The sequence below is a fragment of the Dendrobates tinctorius genome, unplaced genomic scaffold (assembly GCF_039654945.1).
Source record: "Dendrobates tinctorius isolate UK_male_01 unplaced genomic scaffold, ASM3965494v1 ptg000203l, whole genome shotgun sequence".
NCBI lineage: Eukaryota > Metazoa > Chordata > Amphibia > Anura > Dendrobatidae > Dendrobates > Dendrobates tinctorius.
Genome location: NW_027361870.1, coordinates 13821261 through 13848522, shown reverse-complemented (window position 1 = coordinate 13848522; position 27262 = coordinate 13821261). Strand labels below are relative to the sequence as shown.

The 27262-nt window shown below is 44.2% G+C and overlaps 1 protein-coding gene across 1 annotated transcript in view; it reads left to right on the top strand.

Moving 5' to 3' along the window:
* LOC141057280 (serine palmitoyltransferase 3-like) overlaps window positions 1-27262 on the top strand; it is a 119937-nt gene that overhangs the window by 14416 nt on the left and 78259 nt on the right. The window lies entirely within an intron of this gene.

Here is a 27262-nt window from a genome sequence, read left to right as displayed (position 1 = left end):
CAGAACTCGGTCGGTCACCTTAATGTCTTCCGCAAGAAGAATTTTATCCCTAGCAGAAGAACATTTGTTGTCTCTCTCAGCCCTCCACATAAGGGGAAGAGACAATGTGGAGGCAGATTTCCTAAGCCGCCATACACTGAGGCAAGGGGAGTGGTGTCTAAGCCGGGGAATATTCACACACATCGTGTCACTTTGGGGTCTTCCCCAAATAGATCTCTTCGCCACCAGAAAAAACAGGCAAGTGCGAAGGTTCGCCTCTCTAAATATGTCAGACAGTCCGGAAATTCTGGATGCCCTCCAGGCCCCGTGGCAATTCAAACTGGCATATGCGTTCCCACCAATCATACTACTACCGCAGGTGACCAGGAAAATCAGAGCAGAGGAAGCACGGATAATCCTAATAGCACCATTCTGGCCCAGGAGGCCGTGGTTTTCATGCCTGCAAGCGATGTCAGTGACAGACCCGTGGGTGCTTCCCTCAACCCCCAGGCTCCTCTCACAGGGGCCTTTCTTCCATCCTCAAGTGGACAGTCTCCACTTGACGGCCTGGAACTTGAAAGGGAAATGTTGAGATCAAGAGGATTCTCGGAGGGACTAGTCAATACACTCCTACAAAGTCGGAAAATAGCAACGACAAGAATTTACACCAGAGTATGGAGAAAATTCCTAGAGTCCCACACAGGCCCTGAGTCTGGAGAAATCCCGATTACGGCGATCCTAGAATTCCTACAGAAAGGAAAGGAATTAGGGCTAGCTGTCAACACACTAAAAGTCCAGGTGTCAGCTCTAGGGGCCCTCTATAGCTATAATGTGGCAGGCAATAAATGGATAAGCCGATTCATCTCGGCCTGTGAGCGGATCGAGCCAGTACACATACCTAGAGTTCCTCCTTGGGATCTGAACCTGGTTCTGGAGGCCTTAACACGTCCGCCCTTTGAACCCTTAGATTCAGTATCCCTTAAACACCTATCCTTCAAAACAGCACTGCTAGTTGCACTAACCTCAGCCAGAAGAGTTAGCGACATACAAGCACTTTCAATAGAACCCCCTTTTCTAGTGACATTCCAGGATCAGCTAATACTAAAACCAGATCCCTCATACTTACCAAAAGTAGCAGGGAAATTTAATAGGTTACAAGAAATCCATCTCCCTTCATTCTTTAGTAACCCTTCTACTCCAGAGGAAGAAAGATTCCATACACTAGACGTTAGAAGAGCAGTATTACAATACATTGAGAGGTCTAGCAGCTGGAGGAAGAGTAGGGCTCTATTTGTTTCCTTTCAGGGCCAAAAGAAGGGATGTTTAGTCACAAGGGGTACCCTGTCTCGATGAATCAGAGACACGATTGGGCTGGCATACTCAGAGAGCAATGAGAATCCTCCGGAGGGTATCAAAGCACATTCCGCCAGAGCTATGGCTTCCTCTTGGGCAGAAAGGGGAGACGTCGCAATCGAGTCTATATGTAAGGCGGCAACCTGGTCTACACCCTCTACCTTTTATAATCACTATAGGCTTGATTTATCATGCTCATCTGACCTAGCCTTTGGTAGAGCAGTCCTCGGCACGGTGGTCCCTCCCAGGTGAAGGTCTCTGAAAGTCTCTCCAAGTGGGTGCTGTCGTGGCGAAGAGTAAAAAGCCGGATTACTTACCGGTAATGTTCTTTTAATGAGTCCACGACAGCACCCGTTCACTAACCCTCCCTAGAAGTTAACATAATGTATATACACCTTCTTAGTTGTGATGTTAATAAGTTAGAATAATTGGATAATATAATGGCCTAATATTGGGCGGTCCTCCTGGTACTCTGAAATCCAACTGAGGGGGAGAGGTGGACCGCCCTCTTTTATCTCTGTAGGTTTCCTGTTCCTATGGGCGGATCCCTCTCTCCAAGTGGGTGCTGTCGTGGACTCATTAAAAGAGCATTACCGGTAAGTAATCCGGCTTTTCTGCCAGGATCCACACTTTCCGCTTCCAGTACAGCTGTTGGGCACCTTCCTAATGCTATTAACCTGCAGATTAGCCATATACCTGCAATTTATTAGCACTATCCGACATGACGGGTACGCCCTAAAGCGTCTGTCAGCATTTGGCCACCCTTGGAAGTGGCCAAACAGTTCAGTGCACCTTTCCACCTACTTGTTTTCCCTGTACTCCTCCACCCCCCCCCCCCCCCACGCACACGCGCGTACACACACACACTTTTTTTTGATTGACAGCTCTGGCTTTATTGAGTGAGATGGGAACTATAGTAGGTGGAATGGTGCACTTAAAGGGAACCTCTCACTATGAAATTGCAGGCACCATGTTATAGAGCAGGGGAAGCTTAGCAGATTGATATGTAGTTTTGTGAGAAAAGATTCAGTATAACCTTTGATTTAAACCTCCTGCTTTTTCTGGGATTTTCAGTCCAGTGGGCAGTCCGATCAGTGACTGACAGCTACCTCCTGTTTGTAGACTTGCAGAAAGCTGTCAGTCACTGATGGGATCATCCACTGGACTGAAAATCTCAGAAGAGCAGATGATTAAAGCACATGTTCTACTGAATCTTTTCTCACAGAACTATCAATTATTTTAGTCATCTTGCCCTGTTCTTTATGTAATGCATGCAGATTGGACTACATTACAGTATTCATCAGCAGCCGCCTGTTCTATGAATAAATACATTTACAAAAAATGACATGGAGTTCCTCTTTATTTTTGATAGCTGAGGGTTGCAGCAGTTATCAGCTTTAGCAAGGCTGGTTATCAAGAATAGAGTGGTCCCCACACCCTTTCTTAATTAAATAAAACAAATGGCGTGGGGTCCCCCCTCCCATTTTTGACAACCAGCCAATCTAAAGCAGACAGCTGGGGGCTGGTATTCTCAGGCTGATAAGTGGCCATGGGTATTGAGGGCTCTCCAGTCTAAAAACAGCCCGCAGCTGCCCCAGAAAGGGTGCATCTATTAGATGTGCAAATCCTGGTGCTTTACCCAGTTCTTCCCACTTGCCCTGTGGCAAGTGTGGTTCATATTTGTGGAGTTGATGTCACCTTTGTATTGTCCGATGACATCAAGCCCACGGCTTAGTAATGGAGAGGCATCTATAAGACACCTATCCATTACTAAGCCTGTAGTTGTAAAATACATAGAATAAAGTCCTTTATTTGAAATAAAAAAAACACACTTTTCCTTTTTAATTTAAAAATAACAAACACAATTATATTCTCCTAACGCCCATTCCATTGAAGCCCTCGTCTCCTGTAACAAATCAAATATAAGAAACAGCCATATCCCTCACCTGTCTATTGTGTCCCATGCCGTAATCCCATGTCTGGGATAAATAGCTTTCAACCTCGACTTTGCTAAGTTGCAACTGTCCAGCCTGAGAACCACTGAGGAATGAGCAGCATCAGTGACCAGCGGTGACATCTTCGAAGTTACCCCTGGTCACTGATGCTGCAACCACATCATCTCATTCCTCAGTGGTTCTCCACCTGGACAGTAGCATCTTGGCACCATCCACGTTGAAAGCTATTTATCCCAGATATGGATTTCAGCACCAGTGCGTGTCATGATGATGGCACACGGATGTCATCAGTGTGCACAAGTGCAAGGACCTTTTGGCTGTGTGCACACGCTGCGGATTTTGCTGCGGTTCCGCTGCGGTTTTGGCCGCTGCGGACCCGCAGCAGTTTCTGCTGCGGTGTACAGTACAATGATTCCCTATGGGAATCAAAAACCGCAGTGCAGACGGTGCGGAATTTTCCGCGCGGATTATCTGCGGTTTTCAATCCGCAGAAAGAATTGACATGTCAATTCTTTCTGCGGATTCTCCTGCGGTTTGCCATCTCCTCCATTGAGGAGATGAAAAACCGCAGAGCAATCCGCAGGTAAAACCGCAGGTCTTTTGACCTGCGGTTTCACCTGCGGATTGTACAAAATCCGCGCGGATGAATCCGCACCTTTTCCGCAGCGTGTGCACACAGCCTTTGTGGCCCATGCTGCTGTAAAAAAAAAAAAAGGTGGACAGAGGTTTATGTCCTGATGAAGAGGTCCTGCGTGGCCTCGAAGCGCATTGACCATTTAAACCTGTAATAAATATTATAATCTTTCTTCCGTTTGATTCTTCGTGGATACATCATCCACAGCACGAATGACATCTCCTTCCAAATTTCTAAACAAACGGACATGTTAGTTTGTTTTGCCCATGGACACACGGTCCGTGGAAACACACTAACATATGTGCAGACCCATTCACTTGAATGGGTCTACGTTTGTAAGTGTCTCTGGTACGTATTAAAATTGTCACCACACGTACTGAACACACTGACGTGTGAAAAAACCCATCGGTGGTCACGCCAAAACATTTACATGTTTTCCCCTTAAACCACTCAAGTATTGCTTTAACAGTATTCTTTGGGTCACTATCTTGTTGGAAGGTGAACCTTCCCAGTCTCAAATCACTGACCAACAGGTTTTGCTTAAGAATATCCCTGTATTTCACACCATGAATCTGCCCCTCAACTCAGACCATTTTCCCTGTCTCTGCTGCCGAAAAACATCCCCACAGCATAATGATTCCACCACCATGTTTCTCTGTGGGGATGGTGTTCTTGGGGTGATGAGCTGTGTTAGTTTGGTGCTAGACATAGCGTTTACCTTGGTGGCCAAAAAGTCCAATTTTGGTCTAATCTGGCCTTAGCATCATCTTCCATACAATTGGGGAGTCTCCCACATGTATTTTAGTTAATGCAAAACAATCCTTTGTGTATAATTAAAGGCTTTTTTTCTGCCCACTGTTCCATAAAGGCCATCACTATGAAGTGTATTGCTTATTGTGGTTGTATGGCCAAATACTATAGTCTCTGCTTGTTAATTCTGCAGCTCCTTCAGAGTTACCTTTTGGTCTCTGTGCTGCCTCTCTGATTAATGCCCTCCTTGCCCAGTCTGATAGTTTTGGTGGTTGACCCTCTCTTGATAGGTTTGTTGTGGTGCCATCTTTTTTTCATTTGATGATTGATTTGATAGTGCGCCGTGGGAGCCTCAGAGAGTTTGATATATATATATATATCCCAGAAATCGACTACCAAGGCTCAGCAAAGAAACACCACCACACAGTATGCCAGAAGATGCCAATAAAGCACTTGCATCAATACCTACCACAACCATAACTCAAACTAATAAACTGACCTATGCTACTGCCTCAGCAATAATGGAAATGCTTGGCTATACAACCAGCAAGAGCAACAGACATATGTGCCACCTTGGAAAAGAAGACTGGAGACAAAGATCAAGGTGACATGAAAGGAAGTCAACTAACAGAAATACAGAACGGTGTAAAGATCAAGAATAAGACCAAGCTGGACAAGTACAAAGGCCTGACACCAACTGAGGCCCTAGAGACTGCTAAACAAAGGCTCACAGCACTTTCTGCAAAACTAGGGAGATACACTAGAGAAGCTGAAGCCAAGAACATAAATGCCCTGATCTCCAGAGAACCATCCAAGGTGTACTCCCAACTGCAGAGTAACAGCACAAAGGCAGCAATTCCACCAATAGCAGAGACTGTACAATACATATGGGAGAAGGAAAAAACGCTCAGCACTAGTGCAATGTGGCTGCAAGATCTGAGAATGAAACACAGCAACCACCTACTCCTAGAACAAGAACCAGTCACCATTACAGAAGCAGACATCCAACAGCGGGTCAAGAGCATGAAGAGCTGGACAGCACCTGGCCCAGACATGATTTACACCTACTGGCTAAATTAATAGCGGTACATGAACACATGGCAAAGCAGATGAAACAATTGCTAGAAGCAGGCCACTACCCAGCTTGAAGAACAATGCTGATCATGAAGGATCCTCACAAAGAACACTTCCATCCAACTACCGCCCAATAACCTGCCTTAGGTTAGTTTCACACTAGCGTTTTGAGATGCAGCATACGCTCGCCGTGAAGCTACACCACCCTGCTGCGCCTCCGGTCAGCTCCGCCTATGGGTGCATGACGCTGCATGCGACCTGCGTGCCCTATCTTTAGCATTGGGTATGCAGGCCGTGCGCAGGTATGCTTTTGCCGGCACATGCATCCTTTTGATGGTGCGCCGGCCGCACCAAAATGCAACACGATGCATTTGGCACAGGTCGGCGCACCGTCAAAAGGACGCATGCGCCGGCAAAAGCATACCTGCACACGGCCTGCATACCCATTGCTAAAGATAGGGTACGTAGGTCGCATGCAGCGTCATGCGCCCATAGGCGGAGCTGACCGGAGGAGGTGCTGCAGGGGGCAGAGCTTCACGGCGAGCATACGCTGCGCCTCAAAACGCTAGTGTGAAACTAGCCTCACAACAACATGGAAATTCCTGTCAGGCATCATAGCCACAAAGCTACAGAACCATATGAACAAGTACATGAATCCAGCTTCAAAAGGCATTTGGGACCAACACCAGAGGCTCTAAGCACCAGCTCCTAGAAGATGGAGCAGTCGCTTAAGATCCAGACAGACCAATCTCAGCACAGCCTGGACTGGCTACAGGAAAGCCTATGACTCAATGCCACACACATGGATCTGTGAATGCTTGGCTCTTTACAATGTCAACAGGAAATTAAGAACCGTTCTCAAAAACTCAATAGGGCTATGGAGAACAGCCTTGGAAGTGAACTCAAGACAACTAGCACAAGTGACCATCACATGTAGCATATACCAAGGTGATGCACTGGTCCCCATTGCTGTTTTGTATAGACTTGAACCCCCTCAGTCAGATAATTAGAGTCTGGCTTTGGCTACAAGTTCAAGAGTGGAAGCACCATCAGCCACCTCCTCTACATGGATGACATCAAGCTGTATGTGAAAAACATACACCACATCAATTCACTGATCCACCTGACAAGGATCTACAGTGAAGACATCGGGATGTCCTTCGGACTGGAGAAGTGCGGCCAGTTGGTAATAGAGAGGCAAGGTAGTCAAGACTGATGGAGTGGAATTACTAGCAAAGCACATAGCAGATGTACAAACATGTTACAAGTATCTCGGCATCCCACAGGGATACGGTAATCATGAAGAGGAGGCAAGGAAAGCCGCAACATCCAAATACCATCAAAGGGTAAGACAGGTCCTGAAGAGCCAGCTCAATGGGAAGAAAAAAATCTGTGCCATCAATACATATGCCCTGCCAGTTATCAGATACCCTGCTGGCATAGTGTGCTGGCCAAAAGAAGAGATTGAAGCTGCAGATGTGAAGACACAAAAGCTCCTCACAATGCATGGAGGTCTCCACCCTAAAGGCCGCTTTACATTTAGCGATGCACCAGCGATCCGACCCGGTCAGGATCGCTGGTGCATCGCTAAATGATCGCTAGTGAGATTTCAGACAGAAAGATCTCACAGCGATGCAGCAGCGATGCAGCGCACGATACTCACCTTTCACACACAGCGATCCTGGTGTCCTCCCGCCCGCCTCCACGCCGTCGCTCGTCGTCACAGCAGGAAGCTGACGATGAGAAATGGAGCCGGACATTCTCGCGCGATCAGCGATGGAGCCGGTCGGAGGTAAGTATCACACGTAGCGATATCGCTAGCGATATTGCTATAACGTCACAAAATCTGTGACGTTATAGCGATATCGCTGTGTGTAAAACCCCCTTAAGTCTAACACACAAAGATTGTATACCAGCAGGAAGGAGGGTGGTCGAGGCTTGATAAGCATCCAAGCCGCCATCATGCATCATGGATGAAACAAGGAGTATTCAGGAATACATCAGAAAAATGGCACCAAAAGATGAGATGCTGAGGGAATGCCTAAAGCAGCAGCAACAACAACAAATTGGATGGAAGAACATGAAGCACGATGGCAAGACAAGCTGCTGCATGAGATGGACCATCAACAGATAATGGAGGTGGCTGACGTGGAGAAATCCTACCAATGGCTGGAGAAAGCTGGACTCCGAGACAGCACAGAGGCACTATTCATAGCGACACAAGAGCAAGCACTTAGTACCAGATCCATAGAAACAGGAATCTACCACATAAGACAAGTCCCAAGGTGCAGACTATGCAAAGAAACCTCAGAAACAGTCCAACGCATAGTGGCAGGATGCAAAATGCAAGTGGAAACAGCGTATACTGAACACCACAGTCAAAGTAGTGGGAATTGTATACAGGAACATCTGCACAGCATATGGGCTAAGTCACCCTAAGTCCAGGTGGAAGACCCTAGAGAAAGTGGTGAATGAAAGGGCTAAAATCCTGTGGGACTTCAAGATCCAGATGGATAAGCAGGTGTTGGCTAACCAACCAGACATTGTGATGGTAGACAAGGATCAGAAGACAGCAATGATAATAGATGTGGCCAGGGCTGCCTCTAGGAATTTCGGGGCCCCATACTAGCAAAAATGTTGGGGCCCCCTTGAGACTCCACCCAGGCTCCACCCCAGCCCCGCTTCCACCCCTTAAACTGTCTACAGCCCCACCGCTCTCTCTTGGGAAAAATTCCACTTCTCACCAATCACACATTAACAGTTCCCATTACCAAATCACACATATAACCAGCAGCTTTTGTTTTGGCCAAAAGATTTTTTTAAGCCACCACCATGACACGGTAGACTCTTTTGGCCAGGCCCTACTCTATTCTAACCTATTAAACATTTAACATAGTAACATAGTTATTAAAGTTGAAGGAAGACTTTAAGTCCATCTAGTTCAACCCATATCCTATCCTAACTTGCCCTAACATGTTGATCCAGAGGAAGGCAAAAAAAAAGCCATGTGGCAAACAGTGAGCTTCACATTGGGGAAAAAAAATTCCTTCCCGACTCCACATATACGGCAATCTGACTAGCTCCCTGGATCAACGCAATATTAAGTAAACTAGTGTATATACCCTGTAATATTATACTTTTCGAGAAAGGCATCCAGGCCCTTCTTAAATTTTAGTAGGGAATCACTCATTACAACATCATATGGCAGAGAGTTCCATAGTCTCACTGCTCTTACAGTAAAGAATCCGCATCTGTGATTATGCTTAAACCTTCTTTCCTCCAGACGTAGAGGATGCCCCTTTGTCCCCGTCACAGGCCTAAAAGTAAAAAGATCATTAGAAAGGTCTTTTTACTGTCCCCGCATATATTTATACATTGTAATAAGATCACCCCTAATTTGTTAAAATATGGAATACAATTTAGGTATATTTTTATAATGACCAATAATATCACACACAAGGGACAAATACCACCGTACCTTGACCAGATAACCATATTACCACCACATAGTGACCTATAATCCCACATACAAAGAACAAATACCGCCACACCATGTCCAGACCACATATTACAACCACATGGTGATCAATAATACCACATACAAGGAACAAATACCACCACACCATGGCCGGACAACATATTACCACCATTTTGTGACTGAATACTACAATACTGATCAGTAATAAAAGCAACCCACAATACTAATATCACCATATGTGGCATTATACACAGGAGATCTGTACTTAGTATGCAGTGTCAGTGTAAAGATAATACAGTGATCACTGGTGACATTGTATACAGTACCGCTGTACATAGTATACAGTGTATAGTATCAGTGTATAGGTAACACACTGACTCACCAGTGACTCCTCTAGTTGAAGTCTTTCATCTTCATCCAGCACAGATCGACGTCACTTTTTCCAGCCAGGGCTTGTCTATGCAGGAAATAAGTTATCTAGGGCACTGCTTGCAGAGCACATTACTTATTTTTTTCCCAACTTCTACACTACACCAAATGAAGAAAAAAAGGCAACATAGTATCACTCTGCACAGTAACAGGACCGCCCCCCATTTAAAACAGTATACTCAATAAATAAAATACCTCACTGCAGTAGTAATATCCCTTAATTAGCCCCTATGGTAATAATATCCCCCATCCTGGCCCCCGTGTGTCTCATTCCTGGCTCCAGTCATATGTTCTCCCATCCTGCCCTCATGAGTATCCATTCTTCCCCATATGATCTCCCCATCCTGCCCCATCTATCCCATGATCCTGCCCCATGTGTCTCCATCTTGCCCCATGTGTCTCCATCCCACACCGTCTCCAATCCTGCCCCCTGTCTCCAGTCATGCCCCCATATCTTTCATCCTGCCCCCTCTGTCTCCATTCTGCCGGCTTGCCGCTTTCAATAAAAAAAAAAAAAAAAAAAAACCTTTCTCCTTACCTTGCCACGCTTCTGCGGTGAGCGATCTTCCCACCAGGCTGAAAGTGCGCACTCGCCAGTGACTGTCACTGGCGATGTGCGTGCTGACGTCAGCTGCCAGCCTCCGGGCCCGCACGGCAATAGAGTGTAACTGAACCCTGCGTCCGATGCGGGCCCCCTCTGCTGACCGAGCCCCATACGACAGTCAGGGCAGTAATGCCCTGATGGCAGCTCTGGACGTGGCAGTGCAAAGTGACAGCAACATCAGAAAGAAGGAATATGAGAAGCTGGAGAAATACCAGAGCCTCAAAGGAGAGCTGGAGAAGATGTGGAAGTTGAAGGCAATAGTGATTTAAGTGGTGATAGGAGCACTTGGAGCAGTGACCCCTTAAGTTGGAAGAATGGCTACAACAGATCCCAGGAGCAACATCTGAGCTCTCTCTCTGTCCAAGACAGTACAATGCTGGGAACAGCTAAGATCCTGCGCAGAACCCTCAAACTCCCAGGCCTCTGGTTGAGGACTCGAGAATGAGAAAGGACAACAAAGACAACCCCCAGTGGGGGATGAGGAGGAAAAAAAAAAAAAAATATATATATATATATATATATATATATATATATATATATATATATATATATATATATATATATATTTAGAACCCAACCCTGACTTGTATTTCTCAGCGACTTTGTCCCTTACTTGTTTGTATATCTGCTGATGGTGATGCAGCTTTTGTGGTGGCCTTTCTGCAAGTGTGTGTGTGTGTATACTGACAGACATGTGACACTTAGATTGTACACAGGTGGACTTCCTTTCACTAAGCATGTGGCTTATGAGGGGAAATGCTTGCACCACAGATTTTTAAGGGCTTCATAGTAAAAGGGTGAATACGCATATGAATATGCACATATCATTTTTCTAGTTCACTTCACCAGCGTAGACTATTTAGTGCCAATACATCACACACAAATCGGATTTCAAAAATATTTATTAAATACAAGTGGTAATGTAACAAAATAGGTAAAAAGCAAAGGCAAGCCACTATAGATATGTCACTTGTCCAGAAGCGGTTAAATAAAGCATCAGGTGACTTCTCAGGTGGACCTACATTCATTTTTCTTTCTTGCTAGTCATCCTATGATTATCCAGGGAAAAATACTTTACTCATGCATGATCTCCTATTATACAAGTCAGGAGATGAGGGTTGTGACTAGTCATAAATTACCATGCGTGGATCCAATAGGACTCAGATTTTGGTTGAACATGGATTCCAAGGAAACCTTCCTAATACATTTTATGCATCATTATCTAGAGGGCAGGTGGTGCAAAAGGTAGCCACATTTTGTCCTAAGGAACCTCCATATTTTTGCTGGACCATGTTTGGTACATGTTCTGCTTCCCACATGAAACACTTTAATTTTTCAGACTCAGAAAATGCTCCAATTGTAAAGATACCCCTCCCCTCCAGAAAGCGCCTTTACATAAGATGGTTGTTGTACAAGATGTCTATATAGTCATTTTTCTTTTCTCAAAGTGTTATCCTTTGACCCAGTGCTGTTGTAACTCCAAGTAACATGAGGTCACTCCCTGTCGGTTTTGTGCAAACAATTCCAGTAAGGAGCGACTGTTTACTCTGACATAGATTGAACCGCTGCAGCATGCTTCCTTTAGGATGGGCTAGAGATGAAACAAAGACAGTGCAAAATTCACATTTCTATGTTATTGGTGGAAGTGGACACTATCGTGAACAGCGGAGATTATTCTAGCTTTTTCTTGCCTGTAAGTCTTTATTGCCACAACTTGAATGGATCTAAAATACTGTTTGTTATAAGCAGTTGTAGACTGTAAGTGGCTGCACAGCGGCCCTATTGATAGATACTTCATGATTATTTTTAGAGGTTTCATATTGCATTTGGGGGTTCCTTTCATCTGGTAGGAGAGGTGTAACTATAGTGATTGCAGTCACACTCAGACCCTAGAGCCTCAAAGAGCTCAATATATATCAATGGCCAATGTAAGAAGACCAGTACTATTAAAGGGAATCTGTCAGTAGAATCAACAGCTGCCGACATGGGCTTGTAGGTCTTGGGAAGCTGAATAAAATTATAAATTGCTATCTTCAATCGATGTCTCTCTAATTCCATAGAAATTCACGATTTTCATATATGTAAATGAGCTATAGCAGGCTATGGGCTGAACTCTATCTGATCTGCCTCCAAAGATTATTTTTTAAAAAAGGAGATGTTATCAGTGTGAGACAAGTGACTAACGTAGAACACTAAATCTGAACTATATCTCCTTAGAAACACATTTGCTGCAGCCCTCACAGCTCTGCTGTATTGTAATAATTACATCTGCCTGTGAGATGGAAACTAAGAGGAACCTGCAGATGCGTCAGGTATAGCCACACACAGCTCTGCAGTGAGGTCAGGAGAGCAGAGAGCTGCGGTTACATATCACAGTGCTAACGCCCCCTTCATGTAAAACAATCTCTGTAGACAGATTCTCATGCAGATTAGTGTCTGGCCCATAGCCTGGAACTGTTCATTTACGTAGAAAGCATGGATTTCTCTTGAATAAGATATCAGATCGCAGATATCAAATATTTTTTTACTGACCACCTCACATTTGAAGTGACTTTGAGGGGTCTATATGACAGAAAATCACCAAAAGTGACACTCTTCTAAAAGCTGCACCCCTCAAGGTGCTCAAAACCACATTTAAAATGTTTATTAACTCTTCAGGTGCTTCACTGGAATTGAAGCAGTGTGGAAGGAAAAAAATGAACATTGAACTTTTTTTTTTTTCACAAAAATTTAAATTTAGATCCACATTCTCTTATTTTCTCAAGGGCAACAGGTGAAAATGGACATCAAAATTTGTTGTGCAGTTTCTCCTGAGCATGCCAATATACCACATGTCAGGGAAAACTACTGCTTGAGCGTGCAGGGCTCAAAGGAAGGAGTGACGTTTTGGAACGCAGACTTTTGATGTAATAGTCTGCCTGTGTCAAGTCACGTTTAGAGAGCCCATGATGAGCCTAAACAGAGGAAAACTCCCACAAGTGATCCCATTTTGGAAACTGCACCCCTCAAGTGATTTATCTAGATGTGTGGTCAGCACCTTGAATCCACAGGTGCTTCACAGAATTTTACAACGTTGATCTGTGAAAATGAGGGAAGAAAAATTCCCACAAGAATGTTTTGAATGTTTTAGCCCTAATTTTATCTCCACAAGAATAGCAGTAGAAAATGAACTCAAAAATGTGTTGTGCAATTTCTTCAGAGTACAATGATACCCCACATGTGGTTGAGAACAACTTTTTAGGCACAGTACAAAGCTCAGAAGGGAAGAGGCGCCATATTGGGAGTTCACATTTTGCTTGACTGGTTTGAGGGTGCCTTGTCACCCTGGTAGAGCACCTGAAGTAGGAGAACCACCCCCCCCCCCAAACACATATGACCCCATTTTACAAACTACACCTCTCAATTAATTCATCTAGGGATGAAGTGATATTGACACCACAGATGTGTCACAGAATTTTAAACCATTGGGTAGTGAAGAAAAAAATAATTACATTTTTATCACCAAAATTTTGTTTTACCTCAGATTTTAGATTTTCACACTGGGAAATGGTTAAAAATGGCACCAAAATTTTACCTACAATTTCTGCTGAATGTAGAAATACCCTATAGGTGGCTCTAAAATACTGCTTAAACATACGGTGAGACTCAGGAGGGATGAAGTGCTATTTGTCTCCTGGAGTGCAGATTTTCCTAGAATAGTTTGTGGACTCCATAAGGAAAGCCACTTAGCGCTTGTCGAGCAGAATCCTCCCTCAAAAGACGCTATCTTGGCAATTATACCCTATTGGGAAATTATGTAGCTCTGTATTGACTGTTTTGACTCCATGGGTGTTTTCCAGAAACGAGTAGTAGTGGATGTTGCTGGGTGAAAATTCTAAACTGCCATTGTAGTGCTCAATACGTTGTAGACACCAGTTCGTTGTAGTGCCCAGCTCATGCATCTGGAAACATGCACCTGTAAATTAGGTAGACTGCCATCACTACAGAAAAACTAAGCAAGCAGGGCCGGTTTTAGGCAAAGTGGGGCCCTAGGCAAAGTTTAAAATGGGGCCCCAAATGCTAACATATTGCACATCACACATTAGCATTTTGATTGTATTTACATGTGCTGAGTTCAGGCCGCTAAATGATCGACAAAATTGAAGAAGTCGTTCAATACTTGTTTCCCAGCCTCTTTCCACCATCTGAGAAAGAATGATGGGGACAGAACGATCACTAATGGATCACTAAGGATGTGTGCACACGTTGCGGTTTTTGCTGTGGATCCACAGCGGATTTGGTCCTGCGGATCCGCAGCGGATTTGGTTCTACGGATCCGCAGCAGTTTCCATGCGGTATACAGTACCATGTAATCCTATGGAAAACCAAATCCGCCGTGCACATGCTGCGGAAAATTCCAGGCAGATTTGCTGCGGTTTATTTTCCGCAGCATGTTACTTCTTTTTTGCGGAACCGCAGATGCAGTGTACGTTCCGGGACATACAAATCAATCAATCTCTCTCATCCGCACTGCTAAACCTCACTAAAACCTGCATCAAATCCGCTGTACACATGCTAGGAATCCGCAGGAAAAATGCATGTGTTTTACCCTGCGGTTTCTGCCAAGAGATATGGATTCTCTGCAGAATAAGCCGCAGACTAATCCGCAACGTGTGCACACACCCTAACAGATCACCATACAGTATCATGTTATCAGCAGCATCTACAGTTTACACCCCATAGTCCTCCATATAATATAATCTGCCCCATAGTCCTCCATATAGTATAATACACTCCTCAGTCCTCCATTTAGTATAATACACTCCTTATAGCCCTCCATATATTAAAATACACTGCTCAGTCCTCCATATAGTATAATACACTCCCCATAGTCCTCCATATAGTATAATACACTCCCCATAGTCCTCCATATAGTATAATACACTCCTCAGTCCTCCATATAGTATAATACACTCCTCATAGCCCTCCATATATTAAAATATACTGCTCAGTCCTCTATATAGTATAATACACTCCTCATAGTTCTCCATATAGTATAATGCACCGCCATAGTCACCCATGTAGTACAATTCACTTCCCATAGCATAATGCACCCCATAGTTCTTCATATAATGTATTCCCCATAGTCCTCGATACAGTATAATGCAGTCCACATATAGTGTAATGCAGCCACCCAATAGAGCATAATGCAGCCACTCCAGAGTATAATGCAGCCCTGCCATACAATATAATGTAACCCCCATAGAATATAATGCAGCCCCCCTCTTATAGTATAATGCAGCCACCCCTTAGAGAATAATGCAGCTACCCCAGAGTATAATGCAGCCACTCCACAGAATATAATGTAACACCCCATAGAATATAATGCAGCCTCACCCCCCCATATAGTATAATGCAGCCCCTCCATAGAATATATGGCAACCCCCTCCTAGGATATAATGCAGCCCCTTATATAGTATAATGTAACCCCTCCATAGAATACAATGTAGCCCTCCTCATATAGTATAATGCAGCCCCCATCGAATATAATATAATACAGCCCCCCATAGAATATAATGTAGCCCCAAATAGAATATAATACAGCCCACCTCCCCATAGAATATAATGTAGCCCCCATATTATATAACACAGCCTCCCCCTATAGAATATAATGTAAAATGTACCCCCCATGGTATATAAGATAAGATAATACTTTAATTGTCCCACCATGGGGAAATTCAGAGCATTACAGCAGCAAGGCAGGAACAAGTACAGATGCATAAAGGCATTACATTGACAGTAGGTAGGCACATATACGAAGAAAAAAAAAATGTAACCGGACTGTCACAACTTTGGATCTATCAGTTCTCTGTTTGGGCCGTTCTCCGTTTTGGACAGTGCTGGTTATACAGCCTAACTGCAGAAGGAAGGAAGGACTTTCGATAGCGCTCCCTCTCACATTTAGGATGAAGTAGCCGGTCACTGACAGTACTGCACATCTTTGTCACGGTCTCATGCATGGGATGGGAATCATTCTGCACCATGTAGCTCACCTTGGCCAGTATCCTCCTGTCGCCTACTTCCTGAACTGGGTCAAGGGGGCATCCCAGGACAGAGCTGGCCCTTCTAATCAGTTTGTCCAGCCTATTCCTGTCCCTGGTTGATATGCCACTACCCCAGCACGCCACACCAAAGAAGATGACTGATGCCACAACAGAGTTGGAGAAGGATGCAAGGAGTGCCCCTCTAACTGAGAAGGCTCTCAGCCTTCTGAGCAGATAAAGCCTGCTTTGGCCCTTCCTGTACACTGCATCCAAGTGATGGGCCCAGTCAAGCTTATTATTGAGGATCACACCAAGGTACTTATAGGTGTCGACTATCTCAATGTCATTTCCCTGAATGTTCACCACTACTGGTGGATTTTTGCCCTTGCGAAAGTCCACCACCAATTCCTTGGTCTTCCCGGAATTAATCCTAAGGTGGTTCCTCTGACACCACTCCACAAAAGTTTGGTTAGTATCTCTGTACTCTCTTTCATCTCCTCCTGTGATGAGGCCTACTATTGCAGAATCATCAGAATACTTCTGCAAGTAGCAGCTAGATGAGTTGCACCTAAAATCCGCAGTGTACAGTGTGAAGAGAAAAGGGGCAAGAACTGTACCTTGAGGTGCCCCTGTATTGCAGATCACTGTGTCTGACACACTGTCCCGAACCTTTACAAACTGAGGTCGGTTCGTGAGGTAGTTAAGGATCCAGGTGGAGAGTTGGAGGTCCACACCAACAAGGCCCAGCTTGTCTCTCAGTAGACCTGGCTGTATGGTGTTAAAAGCACTAGAGAAATCGAAGAACATTATTCTCAGTGTTCCAAGGTTTCTCCAGGTGAGAGAGTCCTATCTAGAAGGTGGATAATGGCATCATCCACACCAATGCCCGGCCTGTAGGCAAACTGGAGAGGGTCCATATCCGAGCTCACTAGAGGACGGAGACGTGTGAGAATCAATCTCTCTAATACCTTCATCAGGTGTGATGTCAATGCTACAGGTCTATAGTCATTAAGGTCTTTCGGATAAGGTTATATAACACAACCGCATAGTATATAGCCCAGGACCACATGGTATATAGCCCAGCACCACATGGTATACAGCCCAGCCCACCATGGTATACAGCCCAGCCCACCATGGTATACAGCACAGCATGGTATATAGCCCACCATGGTATAATACAGCCCACCATGGTATACAGGCTGTATTCCATGCTGGGCTGTATAATACAGCACAGCATGGTATACAGCCCACCATGGTATAATACAGCCCAGCATGGTATATAGCCACCCCAGAATGGTATAATACAGCCCAGCATGGTCTAATACAGCCCAACATGGTATATAGCCCCCCCAGAATGGTATAATACAGCCCAGTATGGTATATAGCCCCCCAGAATGGAATACAGCCCAGCATGGTATAATACAGCCAAGCATGGTATATAGCCCCCCCCCCAGAATTGTATAATAAAGCCCAGGATGGTATAATACAGCCCAGCATGGTATATAGCACCCCAAAATGGAATAATACAGCCCAGTATGGTATATAGCCCCCCAGCAAGGTATAATACAGCCCAGCATGGTATATAGCCCCCCAAGAATGGTGTAATACAGGCTAGCATGGTATAATACAGCCCAGCATGGTATATAGCCCCCCAGAATGGAATAATACAGCCCAGCAAGGTATAATACAGCCCAGCATGGTATATAGCCCCCCAGAATGGTATAATACAGCCCAGCATGGTATATAGCCCCCCAGAATGGTATAATACAGCCCAGCACGGTATAATACAGCCCAGCATGGTATATACCCCCCCAGAATGGAATAATACAGCCCAGCATGGTATAATACAGCCTAGCATGGTATATAGCCCCCCCAGAATGGTATAATACAGCCCAGCATGGTATAATACAGCCCAGCATGGTATATAGACCCCCAGAATGGTATAATACAGCCCAGCATGGTATAATACAGCCCAGCATGGTATATAGCCCCCCAGAATGGTATAATACAGCCCAGCATGGTATAATATAGCCCTCCCAGCGTGGTATAATACAGCCCAGCATGGTATAATACAGCCCAGCATGGTATATAGCCCCACAGAATGGTATAATACAGCCCAGCATGGTATAATACAGCCCAGCATGGTATATAGCCCCCCAGAATGGTATAATACAGCCCAGCATGGTATATAGCCCCCCCAGAATGGTATAATACAGCCCAGCACGGTATAATACAGCCCAGCATGATATATATCCCTCCCAGAGTGGCATAATACAGCCCAGCATGGTATAATACAGCCCAGCATGGTATATAGTCCCCGCAGAATGGTATAATACAGCCCGGCATGGTATTTAGCCCTCCCAGAGTGGTATAATACAGCCCAGCATGGTATACACTCACTGGCCACTTTATTAGGTACACCTGTCCAACTGTGTGTTAAGACTTAATTTCTAATCAGCCAATCACATGGCGGCAACTCAGTGCATTTAGGCATGTAGACATGGTCAAGACAATCTCCTGCAGTTCAAACCGAGCATCAGTATGGGGAAGAAAGGTGATTTGAGTGCCTTTGAACGTGGCAAGATTGTTGGTGCCAGAAGGGCTGGTCTGAGTATTTCAGAAACTGCTGATCTACTGGGATTTTCACGCACAACCATCTCTAGGGTTTACAGAGAATGGTCCGAAAAAGAAAAAAAATCCAGTGAGCGGCAGTTCTGTGGCCGGAAATGCCTTGTTGATGCCAGAGGTCAGAGGAGAATGGGCATACTGGTTCGAGCTGATAGAAAGGCAACAGTGACTCAAATTGCCACCCGTTACAACCAAGGTAGGCAGAAGAGCATCTCTGAACGCACAGTGCGTCGAACTTTGAGGCAGATGGGCTACAGCAGCAGAAGACCACACTGGGTACCACTCCTCTCAGCTAAGAACAGGCATCTGATGGCTACTTTCAGCAGGATAATGCACCATGTCATAAAGCTCGAATCATCTCAGATTGGTTTCTTGAACATGACAATGAGTTCACTGTACTCAAATGGCCTCCTCAGTCACCAGATCTCAATCCAATAGAGCATCTTTGGGATGTGGTGGAACGGGAGATTCGCATCAGGGATGTGCAGCCGACAAATCTGCGCCAACTGTGTGATGCCATCATGTCAATATGGTCCAAAATCTCTGAGGAATGCTTCCAGCACCTTGTTGAATCTCTGCCACGAAGAATTGAGGCAGTTCTGAAGGCAAAAGGGGGTCCAACCCGTTACTAGCATGGTGTACCTAATAAAGTGGCCAGTGAGTGTATATCCCCCCAGAATGGCATAATACAGCCCAGCATGGTATAATACAGCCCAGCATGGTATTTAGCCCCCCCCAGAATAGTATAATACAGCCCAGGATGGTATAATACAGCCCAGCATGGTATATAGCACCCCCCCAGAATGGTATAATACAGCCCAGCATGGTATACTACAGCCCAGCATGGTATTTTGCCCCCCCAGAATGGTATAATACAGCACAGCATGGTATAATACAGCCCAGCATGGTATATAGCCCCCCCAGAATGGTATAATACAGCCAGCCCAGCACAGTATAATACAGCCCAGCATGGTATATAGCCCCCCAGAATGGTGTAATACAGCCCAGTATGGTATATAGCCCCCCCAGAATGGTATAATACAGCCCAGCATGGTATATGGCCCCCCAGATTGTTTTAATACAGCCCAGCATGGTATAATGCAGCCCAGCATGGTATATAGCCCCCCCAGAATGGTATAATACAGCACAGCACGGTATAATAAAGCCCAGCATGGTATATAGCCCCCCCAGATTGGTGTAATACAGCCCAGCATGGTATATAGCCCCCTAGAATGGTGTGATACAGCCCAGCATGGTATATAGTCCCCCAAGCATGGTATGATACAGCCCAGCATGGTATATATCTCCCCCAGTGTGGCCCCACAGTCCAGTACTCACAATGATTTAAAAAAAAAAAAATTCTCACCTTTTTCTCGTGCCTGCGCTGCTGGCTGCTCCTGTCTCCTCCTGCTCTGTCTGGCACACAGTGAGAGCGCGATTACGTCATCGCGCCCCCGCTGTGTCAGAGGCAGAGCTGGGAATGATGGAAGAGGGAGTGTCAGCTGACGCTCTCTCCTCCATCACTGCCTCCTTCAGTGCGGCGGCAGCGGGAGTCGGCGCTGGGGGCATGCGGGCCCCCCTGCCTTACAGGGGCCCCATAGCGGCTGTGTGATGTGCCGCTGGCTGGGGGCCCCTGGAGGAGCGGGGGCCCTAGGCAGCTGCCTGGTCTGCCTGGCCATAACGCCGGCCCTGCAAGCAAGTAGATGCTAAATGTGGTTTAGGCACACTGGGGTTCAGAGGTGAGAGGGGCATTTGGATTTGGGATAGCAGAATTTGCTTGGATTTCTTTTGGGGTGCAAGGAGCCATTTTGCTTTTCCAGAGCCTTTGTACTACCAGTAACATGGAAGCCCCCTATATTTCCGTTAACAGATGACAGACTCAAGTGGGGACTTTTTTTGTGGATTGATTTGAAACTTTTATTGGAAACAGTTTGGATCACATTTTATCCTGCTCCCAATGCTGAGCACTTATATTGGGGTTTCCATCTAAATCTCAGAGTGGCATGATTCAGGTGAAACCCCTGAGGGATTCACTATTACGGCAGCAGAGCTACTCTGGACTCCGCCTGGCCTCTGTTCATCGTTGTCTTCTGCACAATACTGTGGTGGACTGCGCCAGACCTCGCCGGATCAAAGGCCAGACGTTGTCCACAGTACCTCCATCTGCCTCATTATAGGGAATCTTCACTGAGTGTTACGTCTGAATCGCGTATTTGAGATTTACACCAAGACACCGGTGTAAGCGCTCAGCGTAGAATGCAGGATAAGTGTGAACCGAGTCTTGCTGCGATCAGTGTGAGGCAGAATGGAAAAAAAATCAACAGCAGGTGAAGAATAGGTTTTATTTTTTACGCCGTTTCTCATGCTGTATAAGTGATTAGACAACTTTGTTCTTAGAGTCGGTGCAATTACATCAATACGAGATTTTAATATTTTTTTTTTTTTGTTTTGCTGCTGTCACACACTAAAAAGACTGGTTTTTATTGCATCACTTTTTATGATTTATCTGCTAGGGTGTCAATCTCTTAATTTACATATTAATCCCACTGAGGTTTTTTTGCCCGTGCTGTTATAACAGTGTTCTTTGTGACCTTCACACATGAGCTTTTGGAGTATACACTGTGTTTCTGAGTCTGTATATTACATTAGTCTGTCATTCATGTGGATATTTATTTTAAATAAAATCTTTCTGATATTTTTACAATTTTTGGACACATTTACTCCGCTTTTTTGTGTAGGATCTATAGTTGTTGGGGTGTCCTTGGTGACTTTTTGTCCGTGAAACATGCAATTGGTTTTTGCTATGCATTAATATGTATCAGAGGAAATTGTTCTCTGCTCTGAAAACATGGATGGCCTAGGGGCTGATTCCCTGATGCTTATCAGCTTTGCTCCAGAGGGGAGCACATGCTATGGCTCCCAGGAGCCTTCTCCATCTTCCCTTCTTCTTCACTGAACAACAACTTTCGACTCCTCCCCCTCCCAGTTAGGGTATGTCTGCAAAGCTCTAAGCTTCAGACAAGTGAGGGAGTGAGGTAAATTGTGTGTTGTGGTCCCTAGCTGAGAAAGCATAACTCCCATTGCTCACAAAACACACATACAAAACAGTACATATTTAACCCTTTTGTGGCAATAAAGACGCAGGGCGCCACAATTGCAGTAGGCACAGGAAAAGCAAAACACTTGGATAGAGAAGTCTCTGTGGTGACGTCACCCTAACCCCGCCCCTTCATCCTCGCTACCATTCGGCGGCGTCTCTTGGCCGGAGCACGCCGCCGCTCTTTACCCACTCCTAACTTCTAGTAGCACCGCAGACTTTGTTGCACCAACCAGGGGGTGACCCCCCCCCCTTGGTGCCACGCCACCAGCTGCACTTTCCCGCTTTAGTGACTCCAACCGCTACATGCAGACCAAGTTCCTGCAACGCCTGCACTTCTCTAAGTAAATGTTTTGCTTTTCCTGTGCCTATTGCAATTACCTTGGGTTTGCACTTCTTGTTTGCAACTAGCGCAGCACAGTTTTTGGCATAACTAATTTATCTATAAATTAAGGGGATTTGGGGGGACTCTGTATTTTAGTACAGCATCATTATTTAACAAGTAGCAAGCACAGGTTTCTTATATTTGTGTTTTTTGATTGTGTCCTGACAGGGGAAGCACAGACCCTGTTCTGAGACCAGCAGCTGCTATTCTGTCTTGGCTTATTTTGATTTATTCTGGTTTAATTTATTTTGCTCGTCCATTTCCCTTTACTGTTAAAGCTAGGAGCGCCAGTGTACGTTATATCCATAGTTCTAACCGCTTTTTGATACCATTTTCAGATGCATGACATTTTTTTTATCGACTTCTATTCATATTTTTGGGAGGCATAAAGAACAAAAACCAGCAATTCAGAAATTGTGTTTTTTTTTTTTTTTTTTTTTTTTAGGTGGTTTTTATCCCATTCCACGTGTGGTACAATTGATAAGTCAACTTTATTCTTCAGGTCAGAATGATTATAGCGATAACCAATTCCATTTTTTAAAATGTTTTGGTGCTTTACGCAATAAAAACTGTTACAAAAAATATATATTTTTGCATCACTTTATTCTGAGTGCTGTAACTTTTTTTCAGGATTGAGAGTCCTCAGTAGTTGATATACCTTTTAATGGCTAACTGAAAAGATGGTAATACATTGCAAGCTTTCGAGACTACTCAGGTCTCTTCATCAGGCTAGCCTGATGAAGAGACCTGAGTAGTCTCGAAAGCTTGCAATGTATTACCATCTTTTCAGTTAGCCATTAAAAGGTATCAACTACTGAGGACTCTCAATCCTGAATATTTTTCTATCCACTGGCTAACACGGTACAAAGATATACATCTTTCCTGTAACTTTTTTTAAATTTTGTGCCGACGGAGCTGTATGGTGACTTGTTTTTTGCGTGACAAGATGACATTTTCAGAGATGCCATTTTTATTTTACATTCTTCTTTTTGTTCGCATTCTGTTCCACTTTATGTTCGGCGATATGATAAAAGTTTTTTTTGCCTTGTATTTTTTTTTTTTAAGGTGTTCACTGAAGAGGTTAACTAATGGGACAGTTTTATAGGTCGGGTCATTATGGATGTGGCAATACCAAATGTATTTTTGTTTTTTTTTGTTTTTACAGTTATTTATTGGATTCATATTTTTTTTCATTTTTGTGCTCTTTAAATATTTTTCAGTTTTAAATAATTTTTTTTTTTTTTTTTTTTTTAACTTTTTTACTCTGTCTCAGTATGGGACATCAAGTTTCCCTGTCCTGATCGCTGATCTAATACTCTGCAATGCTTTTGTATTGCAGGGCATTAGAAAAGTTCTTTGCAGGGAGGAGGTGTGTCAGCTCCTGCTCTGACACAAGTTTTTTTTAATGTGCTGTAATCTTTGCCCCCCCCCCCACTCATGGTTCAAATCTGCAAGGAAAAAATAAGGCTATGTGCACACGGTGCGGATTCTGCTGCGGATACGCAGCGTTTCAGGCTCTGCGGGTCCGCAGCAGATTTAATTGCGTTGTACAGTACCATTGTTTTCAATGGTAAACCAGAAAACGCTGTGCACATGCTGCGGGTTCAAATCTGCAGCATGTCAATTCTTTGTGCGGATTCCGCTGCGGTTTCACACCTTCTCCATTGTAGAGGTGTGAAATCGCAGGCTAATCTGCAAGTAAACCGCAGGTCTTTTGACCTGAGAATTTACCTGCGGATTTTTCCAAAATCCACAGGACCGAAATCTACTTGTGCACATAGCCTAAGCAGAATGTGCATGACATTTCAGAATCTGTTTCCATTTTCCATGTAGCAAAAATGCAGATTTGTGATCAGAAAGAAAACACTGCATATTACAGCAGGATTATCGTGGGTGACATTTTAGGACCCCCGCCCCCCCCAAAAAAAAAATTAATCTCTAGCACACCTTGTGCAGGCAACCATTATAATCCATGAAAATCCCTTTCAGCCAGGCAATACACTCAATAGTTCATGGCTAATTTAATGCTTCAATAATCAAAAGCACAACAATTATAATTCACAATGGTAGAAAGGTGCAAATCCATTGTATGTGAAAATACATGGAAATAAAAAAAAAAAAAACATAGTATCCTGAGAAAATTAATAGATACCAGTGCGTCATCAGTAGCCATGACTCGACATGAACAACCCAACCTTCTTCCCCTGTTCTTATGTCACATGTTGTGCAATCAATTATATTGTTGTAATCACAATCACGCACGCTTGTTCACTCATAGAGAGGAACAAAAGGATTATCTGCAATTACATTTCTACCCTGCAGTGATGTGGATCTAATGCAATGGACAAATAAATTTGACTTTAGTTTCCTACTGCCCAAAATTACACTAAGTGTATGTTCTCACGACTGCATACGCATGAGTTTTCTGTCCCAGAACTGCATGCAATAAATCTGCAGCGTATAACATGAGAAGCATTATGGGTGAGATTTTCCAAAATCTACAGTGTAAATAAGCTGGCATTGCGGATTTGAAAGTCACAGCATGTCGATGTATTCCCGAATTTATATGCAAAGGTGCATAAAAAAAAGACACTGCACTCGAGCACTGCAATCCCCAGTTTGCCACTATGGATTTTCCCAGTCCTGTGGGAATATGCCAGAATGATATGTGTACAGAGCATCTTTTTCTGGTGAATTCCACCTGGAACCTCATGAAAATATGCTAAAAAAGCCACACACAAAAAAAAAAAAAAAAAAAAAAAACATGCATAGCAATAAAAACCATGAATTGGATTCCCTGCTGTAAGTAAATACATAGCAGTAATATGTCTAAAAACATAGGGGACTTGGTTGACACTAATTTGTTCAAAAGAACATAAAAAAAGGGAAAGAGGGACAAAGAGGAGCAAAGGTTACTTTTCCCGCGGACACAGGAGTACATGGCGGAGCCCCGAGGAGTACTTTAAAATTCGCACGTGACATTCCACCGGAAGTGATGTGCTGGAAGCTGACTGGAAATGAGGTAATTCAGGAGGAGATTGTGATGGAACCATGGAGGCACTTCAGGGAATGCTTCAGATCCATCACCGTGTCCTCCTCCGACAGCGTGGACAGCGGGATTGCCTTGGAATCGGGGATGCCGGCCATGTGAGCGGATCATGATATGTCATGCATCGGGAGGCTCAGATGGGCACTACAATGGGAGCCGAGCTGCTATAGTATCTTTATAGAATCTTTATTTCTTTCTCCTTTTCTTTCTCTCTGTCTTCTTTCTTTCCCCTCTTCCTTTCTCTCTCTATGTTCTTTCTCTTTTTCTTTCCCCCCTCTTTCTTTCTCTCTAATCTTTCTTACTCTGTTCTTTCTTTCTCTCTGTTCTTCCTTTCTCTCTCTGTTCTTTCTTTCCCCTCTTTCTCTCTCTGTTCTTTCATTCTTTCTGTTTTCTTTCTTTCTTTCTTTCTTTCTTTCTGTTCTTTCTTTCTGTTCTTTCTTTCTTTTTCTTTCCCCTCTTTCACTCTCCCTCTGTTCTTTCTTTCCCCTCTTTCTTTTTTTCTGTCCACTCTTTCTTTCTGTTCTTTTTCTTTCTTTCTCTATTCTTTTTCTTTCTTTCTCTATTCTTTTTCTTTCTTTCTCTGTTCTTATTTTTCTCTCTCCCTCTCTGTTCTTTCCCCTCTTTCTTTCTCTGTTCTTTTTCTTTCTGTCCCTCTTTCTTTCTCTCCCTTTGTTCTTTCATTCCCTTCTCTCTCCCTTTTTGTTCTTTCTTTCCTCTCTTTTTTTTTTTTTTTTTCTCGCTCTGTTCTTTTTTTTTTTTTCTGTCCCCTTTCTTTCTTTCTCTGTTCTTTTTTTCTGTCCCCTCTTTCTTTTTGTCTGTTCTTTATTTCTGTTTCCTTTCCCCTTTCTTTCTTCCTTTCTTTCTTTTTCTTTCTTTCTTTCTTTTTCTTTCTTTCTTTTTCCTTCTTTCTCTCTGTAATCCTTTTTTTTTTTCTCTCTCTGTTCTCACACACGCGCTCTCTCTCTCTCTCTCTCTCTCTCTCTCTCTCTCTCTCTCTCTCTCACTCTCTCTCTCATACTCCCTATCTGTTCTTTTTTTCTGTTTGGCTCTATTATTGTTATTGCCCAAGAGGTCAGACCCTAGCGGCTTCTCCCTGCTCTGCTGCCCCAGAGTGACAGTCTTTCCTACACTGTGCATGACACTAAGTGCAGCACGAAGGGATGAGGTGAAGGGAGCCCAAAACTAGGGAAGAGTGGAGACCCCTAGGCAGATTTAAAGTCACCATGTATGCTCTTAATGTGCCTATATAGGTTCTGCACCTATCGCCAAGCAGGAACCTAATCCCTGCCTGATCCTGGCAATAAGCCCTACTTAAGGAATGATGGGGTTGGCACTAGTCGATCCTCACTACCACTAAAAACAGCTAGAATAGACAAAAAAGTTTAGCACTTATCTTGAGGAGACTCAGATGTAACACAGACATCCTCCAGAAACACCAAAGAGGAATATAGTCGACTGTTATGGCTCCAAACCTCATCATTAGGAAATTGAAAAATCACTGGCAACTCCCAGCAGCAGGCTGGGAGTCTATAAACACCCAGGTCCAGGTGTGTCCATTAAATCCAGAGAAAGGTTGCCACTGGGTTAAGAAGGTGTCTGCAAATAATATATGACAGATATCACACACGCAGTACATAATACTCACCTATGTAGAAGAGCAGTGGTAGTCTGTCAGAAAATTTTCTGGCGGGAGCCCTGCAGGCGCCCCTCCCCCCTCTCTCTGTTGAAGATGGGAGGAAGACAGGACACAGAACAGAAGGAGCAACCCCTGCAGTGTTCCTAGTGAAGCTTGTGCAGAGTGGGAGCAACCAATGAAAATTAATT